Source organism: Nerophis ophidion, linkage group LG20 (genome assembly GCF_033978795.1).
Source record: "Nerophis ophidion isolate RoL-2023_Sa linkage group LG20, RoL_Noph_v1.0, whole genome shotgun sequence".
Lineage (NCBI taxonomy): Eukaryota > Metazoa > Chordata > Actinopteri > Syngnathiformes > Syngnathidae > Nerophis > Nerophis ophidion.
The window spans coordinates 40,385,606-40,396,079 of record NC_084630.1 but is presented as its reverse complement, the minus strand read 5'-3'; the positions used below and the strand labels follow the sequence as shown (position 1 = coordinate 40,396,079).

At 38.8% G+C, this 10,474-nt stretch overlaps 1 protein-coding gene across 2 annotated transcripts in view; it reads left to right on the top strand.

Annotated features, from left to right (window-relative positions):
* The first annotated feature begins 3,879 nt into the window (after positions 1-3,879).
* The window catches only part of LOC133539128 (mineralocorticoid receptor-like), a 249,890-nt gene continuing 243,295 nt past the window's right edge, over positions 3,880-10,474 (top strand). For both annotated transcript variants that reach the window (XR_009803193.1, XM_061881223.1), the window contains exon 1: positions 3,880-4,105. The gene's annotated coding sequence lies outside the window, so the exon portion shown is untranslated. The remainder of the gene's footprint in view (positions 4,106-10,474) is intronic.

The window sequence follows — 10,474 nt, the reverse complement described above, 5'->3', positions numbered from 1 at the left end:
GATCGACAGGCGGATCGGTGCGGCGTCTTCAGTAATGCGGACGTTGTACCGATCCGTTGTGGTGAAGAAGGAGCTGAGCCGGAAGGCAAAGCTCTCAATTTACCGGTCGATCTACGTTCCCATCCTCACCTATGGTCATGAGCTTTGGGTCATGACCGAAAGGATAAGATCACGGGTACAAGCGGCCCAAATGAGTTTGGGTCTCTCCCTTAGAGATAGGGTGAGAAGCTCTGCCATCCGGGAGGAACTCAAAGTAAAGCCGCTGCTCCTCCACATGGAGAGGAGCCAGATGAGGTGGTTCGGGCATCTGGTCAGGATGCCACCCGAACGCCTCCCTAGGGAGGTGTTTAGGGCACGTCCAACCGGTAGGAGGCCACGGGGAAGACCCAGGACACGTTGGGAAGACTATGTCTACCGGCTGGCCTGGGAACGCCTCGGGATCCCCCGGGAAGAGCTAGACGAAGTGGCTGGGGAGAGGGAAGTCTGGGTTTCCCTGCTTAGGCTGCTGCCCCCGCGACCCGACCTCGGATAAGCGGAAGATGATGGATGGATGGACATGTGACTGCGACTCTCTGAAAATGACACACAATCCACTTTTATGTCACGACCCAGCAGTTGGGAACCACTGGTCAACTGTATAACAGTTACTGTAATATTTCCATGTGTGTCCAGAGTGATTGACCACTTTGCAAAAATGAAAAGGAGACGTCACAGTTTACTTCTGAGAAAATGATTCCCTGAACAGACACACAACAGTTGTTCATTTATTCTACTACTGTGGCTTTATTGTTTTGTGTATATTTGATAGTTTTGTGTATCTGAAATAGGATTAGCCACATTGCCATGAATGGAAATTAAATAATATAAAAGAACCCAGAGATGTAGGGCTGCTTTATTTTTAGGGTCCTTGGCCCATGGCAAAGGACTCCAAGGACCCTATTGAAACTGCTGTGTTTTATTATTATTCCGCACCTACGCGCTGTAATTTGACCCCCTTAACATGCTTCAAAACTCACCAAATTTGACACACACGTCGGTATAGCAAACCTTCCCAACATATTGAACAACCAATCCCCCAAAATGAAAATTGCGCTCTAGCGCCCCCTAGGAAAAAAATTACAGACAAAACTACATGTAACTTCCGTTAGGAATGTCATAGCGACATGAAACAAAAACTCCTATGTAGGTCTGACTTAGACCCAATTTTTACACGCTCACTTCTTTCAGCAAAAATCTACAGGAAGTTGGCAAAAACCCCTTCAAAATAAAATTTTTGCAAAAAATGCTATTTTTGCCTCTTTGCGCTGTAATTTGACCCCTTTAGAATGCTTCAAAAGTCACCAAACTTGGCGCACACATCAGGACTGGCGAATATTGCGATCCAATGAAAAAACCAAACCCCAAAACTCAAAATTGTGCTCTAGCGCTGTTTTTGAATAAAACACTGAAAAAAACTGCTCCTAGGAAGAAAACACAGACAAAATTGCTTGTAACTTCCGGTAAGAATGTCGGAGGGACATGAAACAAAAATCTCTATGTAGGTCTCGCTTAGACCTACATTTCATAGATTGACAACCCCCAACAAAAATCAACAGGAAGTTTGCAATCCCCCCTTCAAAACAAAAGTTTTGTAAAAAACGGTCACCTTTCTTCAAACTTTATCTCCTCTGAGTGCGTTTGTTGTTTTGGCTTCAAACTCGCACAGGAGAGAGATTGAACCCTTCTGATTAAAAGTATAGAACAAAGTTTTGATAAGTTCTCAGGTTTTGATTTTACGCGCCTTCAAAGAACCCCTGTGCAAAGTCTCCTAAAAAATTTAATTTTTGCCTCTTTGAGCTGTTATTTGACCCCCTTAAAATGCTTCTAAACTCACCAAACTTGATACACACATCAGGTCTGGCAACAAACTTGATACACACATCAGGTCTGGCAACAAACTTGACACATACATCAGGTCTGGCAAAAATTGCGATCTGATGAAAAACCTAACCTCAAAACTCAATATTGCGCTCTACCGCCTCCCTAGGAATACAACATGGACAAACTGCTCCTAGGAAGAAAACACAGACAAAACTGCTTGTAACTTCCGGTAGGAATGTCAGAGAGACATAAAACAAAAAAACACTATGTAGGTCTCACTTAGACCTACATTTTAATAACAAACATACCTTAGCAAAAATCAACAGGAAGTTTGATATTTTCACTTCAATACAACAACTGCATTACTTTCACAATGCATTAGATTCTCAAAATAGTGGCTCCAAGGCGTCTTCTACCGCTTATCCGGCCGTGGGTCTCGGGGGCAGCAGCCAAAGGCGGACCCGACCAACGCTGCTTGCAGCTTTAATTTATTTTACTTTTGTAGATGTTAAATTTGCAGATGATTACTGCAATAAATATTCCAAAAAGATACATTGCTCTTCCTTTTTGCTTTTACCAGTAGCAGTAAAAAAGTGCACAAGTAGGTCAAATGCATTAGTTAATTTCAGGTGGTTAATCATAATCTGATATGATTTCATAGTTTAAAGCACTATTTATGTATTTTTTATGATAAATAAGTGCTAAAATTGTTTTCGCTTGCGCGCTTTTGCACGCTCACATGATTTATTTGTGCCCCAGGTGTGCCCCAGGTGTGCCCCAGTACAGTGTTAGGTCTAGTGACGCCCCTGTGTGGGTGAGCTGTCAAAAGTGTCAGGGTCCCTGCTGGTGTGCAAAAGTGCGCCACCTGTTGGAGGCACGTGTCAAGTCATGGACGCTGCTTTTTTATTTTTCTTTAGCGTTATTTTTTTTAGTGAGCGGAATAATAATAAAATCATATACATATGAATCTTTCAAGCATTGTGATATGGTTCGTTTTAAACCAGTGGTCCCCAACCACCGGGCCGCAGAAGAATTGGTACCGGGCCGCAGAATAATGTTTTATTAATTTTTATAAAAAATGTATTTATAAATATATATATATATATATATATATATATATATAATCAATTTTTTATAAAAAATAATAAAAAAGTATTCTTCATGATTTAATAAAAATAAAAATAAATATATATATATATATATATATATTTTATTTTTATTTTTTTTATTTTTATTAAATCAACATAAAAAACACAATATACACTTACAATTAGTGCACCAACCACAAAAACCTCCCTTTTTCAGGGACTGTGTGGCGCAGTGGCAGAGTGGCCGTGCGCAACCCGAGGGTCCCTGCTTCAGTTCCCACCTAGTACCAACCTCGTCACGTCTGTTGTGTCCCGAGCAAGATACTTCACCCTTGCTCCTGATGGGTGCTGGTTGGCGCCTTGCATGGCAGCTCCCTCCATCAGTGTGTGAATGTGGAAGTTGTGTCAAAGTGCTTTGAGTACCTTGAAGGTAGAAAAGTGCTATACAAGTACAACCCGTTTATCATGTATTTATTTCAAGACAAAAACATCCCTTTTTCATGACAAAGAAAAAAAAAAAAAAGAAAAAAAAAAGGACATCACCCCCACCCCTCCACCCGGGCCGCGGGACAAATTATTAAGCGGATACAAAAAGGTTGGGGACCACTGTTTTAAACAACATACCTGGTCTACCTGACTTCAAGCCCCTCCCACACCGCAATGAGTGGGCGGGACATCCAGGTCGACGTCACTCGACCTGAAGTCTTCAGTTCGTGTTTTTTTTTTTTAATTTAATTCTTTTAATTTGGCCTCCCCGAAACCTGCTATTGTTAGTGCGAGTAGTGTGTGATCATCACCACGGTAAGCTTCAAAGGGAGGAGGCGTGACGTCACGAAGCCAGGCCCCTCCCCCCTATCCTCACGCTCCTCCCTCTTCCCCTCTCCCCTTTCCCCGCCCCCTTCCTCCCTTTCCACTTCCACTTCCACTCCAGCGCGAGCGGCGGCACCCGTCCGACTGTCAGGCGGTCAGGAGGAGCTCGCGGCCCCGCCGAGGATTACCGGGAACAGGCGCTCGGTCGCCGACTGGCGCAACTATGCAGCGGACACCTTGAAAAGAGAGCAAGACAAACCCCCTCCACACCCGCCAAAAAGGAGTCTCTTTTCCCGCGTCGGCGGCAGCACCTGACGAGCCTCCCCGCGAATGTCGTGTTTATGAAGGTAAGCCCGGAATTACACATTTAAATAATAACATTATTATTATTATTTTTTAATATCTTTTTGCATACGACGCTTGTTTTAAACGGTTTGTTTTATATCCACCGCCTCCCCAAAACAAGTCCGCGGCAAGTGTTCACTAACTAATGGTCATGTTTTGCCACCAATGATGACGTTTGCAGCACAATTTGTTAATGTTGTTGTTTATTTACAAAAATGCACAGTTTGCACATGCACTTTTATTCCAAGCTACTCCCGAGGGGGTGTGTGTATATGTGTGTGTGTTCATAACACAACTCTGAATACTTTCATTTTTTTTAATAACCGTGTTATCGCTGGGGTTTTTTTTTTGTGCACGACAAGGTCAAAAAAAGGGGGAAAACAACAATAAACAAAACAAACAAACATCAAAACAAACCGTTCCAACTTTGTGTCGCAGCACTGTTGTGGACGCCGAAAACTGTTGATTGACAGCTCGCCCGGCCAATCACAAGCCGTTATGCTCGAGTGGGCGGGACGTAGAAGAGGGGGAGATTTGTTGTTTTCCGTTCGAGGCAGAGGTGAGGAATTTACAAAAAAAAAAAACGACATGTCATTAACCTTTCTGCTTATCTATCTGCTTATTGACGCCAGAATTGCAACAGTTTAAATATTTTTTTTTCTTTTTATCTAGTCCAGTGGTTCTCAACCTTTTTTCAGTGATGTACCCCCTGCGAACATTTTTTTTAATCCAAGTACCCCCTAATACAGGGGTGTCCAAAGTGTGGCCCGGGGGCCATTTGCGGCCCGCAGTTAATCGCCACACATTCTGCAAAAATTGCAAAATTGATAGTATTGCAGAAATACAAATAAAAACATTTAAAAAAGAAAAAGTGGCGATGTTGACACAAAGCTGCCATGCAGGCAGGTTTTTTTTCCCCCTTTTGTCTTTATTTTCTTTTTTTTCCATTGCTCAAAAAAAAAAAGGACAAAAAAATCCATGTTATAATGAATTATTACTTAAAACTTACTTTAAAATGTTTTATGTGGGAAAAATATTGCATATGTTGTGTGGTTGCCATATAAAAACGTCAACGTTTTGACAAAAGAGCATAAAACAAACAAAATAATAGTTCAAACTTAAAATCGACAGATATATCGGAAGTTGATCTTGAAATTTAAGTGTTAAAAATAAAAAAATATATAAATAAAAATGTATCACTTTATGAGTGGCGAACCTTTCGGATCTCAAATATATTTAGTAGGATTTTATTTAACTTTTCACTGTGATTATTCAAAAATATTAAATAATTAAAATCAATGGTGTCCTGCATTATTGATCTTTGGGGGCTTTAATTGCTAAATAAAGGAACTCTCCTGAAGGAATCAATAAAGTACTATCCATCTATCTAAATACTGCATATTTCAGTTTTACTATAAAAAACAAAGTTGTCTTTGACGGAAAAGGCATAAAACCTTATTTGTTTTACTTTATATCAACCTCAAGTTGATATAGTGATTTACTGTAAGCATTACATAAAAAATAATAATAATCATTTGTCTTATTTTTAACATTTTATTAACTGAGACCCTCTATGCTCCCCAGGAGCCCTAAAGATAAAAAAAAAAAAACATCCATATTTTTTGTTATGGTTTGAAAATGAAAAATATACGAAATGTTTAAATTTTTCCGTGTGCGGCCCTCTGTGGAAAAAGTTTGGACACCTTTGCCCAAAATGAACAGTGTAGCAAGGCATGAAGCAGATAAACGAGGGCGCGAGTGTGAAGATCCCAGAATGAAGACAAGAAAAAGAGTGACTTAAGTAGCCGTGATCATTAGTGAAAACAGGTGTGAGGCTGAGAAAAAGGACGTGACATGACAGGTGAGTTGGCATGGAGACGAAAACAAACAAGGAAGTGCCAAGAAATGTCCAAAAAACTAAACATAACCTGACCAAAACCAAAACATAAACTTACAGGCGTGACAGAGATAAAGAAGTAAAATACAGCACTATGTCATCAGTTTCTGATTTATTAAATTGTATAACAGTGCAAAATATTGCTCATTTGTAGTCTTTCTTGAACTATTTGGGAAAGAAAGATATAAAAATAAGTAAAAACTTGTTGAAAAATAAACAAGTGATTCAATTCTAAATGCAGATTTCTCCACATAGAAGTAATCATCAACTTAAAGTGCCCTCTTTGGGGATTGTAATAGAGATCCATCTGGATTCATCAACTTACTTCTAAACATTTCTTCACCAAAAAATTAATATTTAACATCAATATTTATGGAACATGTCCACAAAAAATCTAGCAGTCAACACTGAATATTGCATTGTTGCATTTCCTTTCAAAGTTTATGAACTTACATTCATATTTTGTTGAAGTATTATTCAATAAATATATTGATAAAGGATTTTTGAATTGTTGCTATTTTTAGAATATTTAAAAAAAATCTCCCGTACCCCTTGGCATACCTTCAAGTACCCCCATTTGAGAACCACTGCTCTAGCCTACCAGTTTATGTATAAAGGTTTATTTGAAATAGAGACAGATACAGAAACATAGATATCGGAAACATTGTAGCCAAAGCTCATTTACAACACTTGTCCCCAACAACAACAACGGCACAGATCTAACATCCTTAAAAATAGGAAAATAAAAAGATACTATACCGTGAAAAACAAGAGTATAAAGAAGTCATACTGTTCCATTACCTCGATTCATACTACTGTCACTACTCAACTGCCAAAGAACTGTAGACACCTTAATATTTGTTGCTTCCTATACTGTATATACTATTTGATCTGGTACTGTATTGCACTATTGTACTTCTCCTTGTTTGTTTGTTAAGTCTTTATTTGAAGGGACAATGCACAGAAACATTACGCTCAAAGACAGATATGTTCTGTACCAGATTATATAGCTAAAAAGCTCATTTCCATCAGCAGTCCCTGGCTACCTAAATTAAAGGGGTACAAAAATTATGCGATAAAATTATGACGATAAAATCAGACCATACCATAGCATGTGATCAAATTAAGAAAAGTCATAAAATGCCCTAATATACGACACAACCACACCTCATTTACATCATTACACAAAGACAATACATGCTCTTGTTCACATTTGTCAGCATTTGTAAAAACAACCATGGTTTTAACACACACACCTCACCATTTACAACAAAAATGCTGTCATGGATAAATATAATACACATTAAGTTGATCTGTCAAACATAGTGGCCACCTTATTGACCGTGTGAGCAGCTTTGATTGCTCTAAAGCAGGGGTCAGCAACCTTTTTGAAAGCAAGAGCTACTTCTTGGGTACTGATTAATGCCAAGGGCTACCAGTTTGATACACACTTCAATAAATTGCCAGAAATAGCCAATTTGCTCAATTTACCTTTTAATAAATACATATATATATATATTAAAAAAAGGGTATTTCTGTCTGTCATTCCGTCGTACATTTTTTTTCCTTTTACGGAAGGTTTTTTGTCGAGAATAAATGATGAAAAAAACACTTAATTGAACGGTTTAAAAGGGGAGAAAACACGAAAAAAATGAAAATTTAATTTTGAAACATAGTTCATCTTCAATTTCGACTCTTTAAAATTCAAAATTCAACGGAAAAAAATGAAGAGAAAAACTAGCTAATTCGAATCTTCTTGAAAAAAATAAAAATACAATTCTCCAACATCATTAGTAATTTTTCCTGATTAAGATTAATTTTAGAATTTTGATGACATGTTTTAAATAGGTTAAAATCCAATCTGCACTTTGTTAGAATATATAACAAATTGGACCAAGCAAAATTTCTAATAAAGACAAATCATTATTTCTTCTAGGCTTTCCAGAACAAACATTTTAAAAGAAATTCAAAAGACTTTGAAATAAGATTTAAATCTGATTCTACAGATTTTCTAGATTTGCCGGAATAATTTTTAAAAATTTTAATCATAATAAGTTTGAAGAAATATTTCACAAATATTCTTTGTTTAAAAAACAGAAGCTAAAATGAAGAATTACATTAAAATGTATTTATTATTCTTTATAATAAAAAAAATACTTGAACATTGATTTAAATTGTCAGGAAAGAAAAGGAAGGAATTTAAAAGGTAAAAGGATATATGTGTTTAAAAATCCTAAAATCATTTTTAAGGTTGTATTTTTTCTCTAAAATTGTCTTTCTGAAAGTTATAAGAAGCAAAGTAAAAAAATAAATGAATTTATTTAAACAAGTGAAGACCAAGTCTTTCAAATATTTTCTTGGATTTTCAAATTCTATTTGAGTTTTGTCTCTCTTAGAATTAAAAATGTCCAGCAAAGCGAGACCAGCTTGCTAGTAAATAAATACAATTTTAAAAATAGAGGCAGCTCACTGGTAAGTGCTGCTATTTGAGCTATTTTTAGAACAGGCCCGCGGGCACCGTGTTGGCGACCCCTGATCCAAACCCGCTTTTTAACTTCAATTGTAAATGACGAGTAATCTGTTAAACTTTTCGAGTTTGTTGTGCGGCCGTTCCATTCCTTTATGGCTTTATATGAAAAGGCTGATTGTGCAAAATATGTTTTGCGTCTGGGTACGCTACACTGGCCCCTGGTACGGGTACTTGTACTGAGACCTCTACCACAGGGGTGTCGAACTCATTTTAGACGGGGGGGCCACATGGAGAAAATCTTTCTCCCAAGTGGGCCGGACTGGTAAAATCACGGCAAGATAACTTAAAAATAAAGACAAATATTTTATTTGTTTAAAAAAAGAAGTGAATTATATTTTATATAGCGCTTTTCTCAAGTGACTCAAAGCGCTTTACATAGTGACACCCAATATCTAAGTTACATTCAAACCAGTGTGGGTGGCACTGGGAGCAGGTGGGTAAAGTGTCTTGCCAAGGACACAACAGCAGTAACTAGGATGGCACAAGCGGGAATCGAACCTGCAACCCTCAAGTTGCTGGCACGGCCACTCTACCAACCGAGCTATGCACATTCTGAAAATGTACAAATCATAATGTTGTCGGGTTTATTTTACACTTACATGTTGCGGCTAATAGGATTCTATCTTTATTTGTCGCGTGTGGAAAACTTGCACTCCCAGGTTTTTCGGATTGCCAATCACCGACATGCCAGGCTCTTCCAGTTTTACGAGAATGTTCTATTTTGCAATAAATTGTCTTTGTGCTTTTTAGCAATTGTCTTTTCGTCTGTCTCGCTCTCGCTCGTGCTCGTGCTCGTGCTTCTTCATCAACCACCGCTCTCTCTACTTCCCGGCGTCTGCCTTTAACAGAACGACAAATGATTAGATAAGCACGTCCAGGTGGGCCATCTACGCACCTGTCGCTGATCTCAAATTCGTTCTTGGCACACCCTGCTTTGTTGCAGGACTGCAGGCCACGCCCCCCCCCGTCACATCGTTATTTATACTTTCTGAATAAAGGATGTGTATTATTAATGTGTGTATCAAACTGGTAGCCCTTCTCATTAATCGGGACCCAAGAAGTAGCTCTTGGTTTCAAAAAGGTTGGTGACCCCTGTTTTACGGTAATGTGTTAATAATTTCACACATAAGTCGCTCCGGAGTATATGTCGTACCCCCGGCCAAACTATGAAAAAAACTGCAACGTACAGTACGAAAAATACAGTATTTTGCCTGGCTGCAAAGTTAAAGGGGAACATTATCACAATTTCAAAAGGGTTAAAAACAATAAAAATCAGTTCCCAGTGGCTTCCATCCATCCATTTTCTACCGCTTATTCCCTTTTGGGGTCGCAAGGGGCGCTGGCGCCTATCTCAGCTACAATCGGGCGGAAGGCGGGGTACACCCTGGACAAGTCGCCACCTCATCGCAGTGGCTTGTTGTATTTTTTTGAAGTTTTTTTCAAAATTTTACCGGTCTCGGAACATCCCTAAATAAAGCTTTAAAGTGCCTTATTTTCGCTCTCTGCGAAGACACTGGCCATTTCCCTGTGACGTCACACAGTGCTGCCAATGTAAACAAACAATGGGAATACCACAGCAAGATATAGCGACATTAGCTCGGATTCAAACTCGGATTTCAGCGACTTAAGCGATTCAACAGATTACGCATGTATTGAAACAGATGGTTGGAGTATGAAAGTATTGAAGAAGAAACTGAAGCTATTGAGCGAATAGCTATTGACGCTATTCATAGCCATAGCATGGCCGAATAGCTGCGTTAGCATCGCCGGTAAAATGTGCGGACCAAACGATCAGGACTTTCGCATCTTTTGACACTGGAGCAACTTAATTCCGTCGATTGGTAAGTGTTTGTTTCGCATTAAATGTGGGTGGAAGGAAACGTAATATAGTTGCAAATGCATCTGCAGTTTAACCATACATCTCTGTGCCATGTCTGCTTTAGC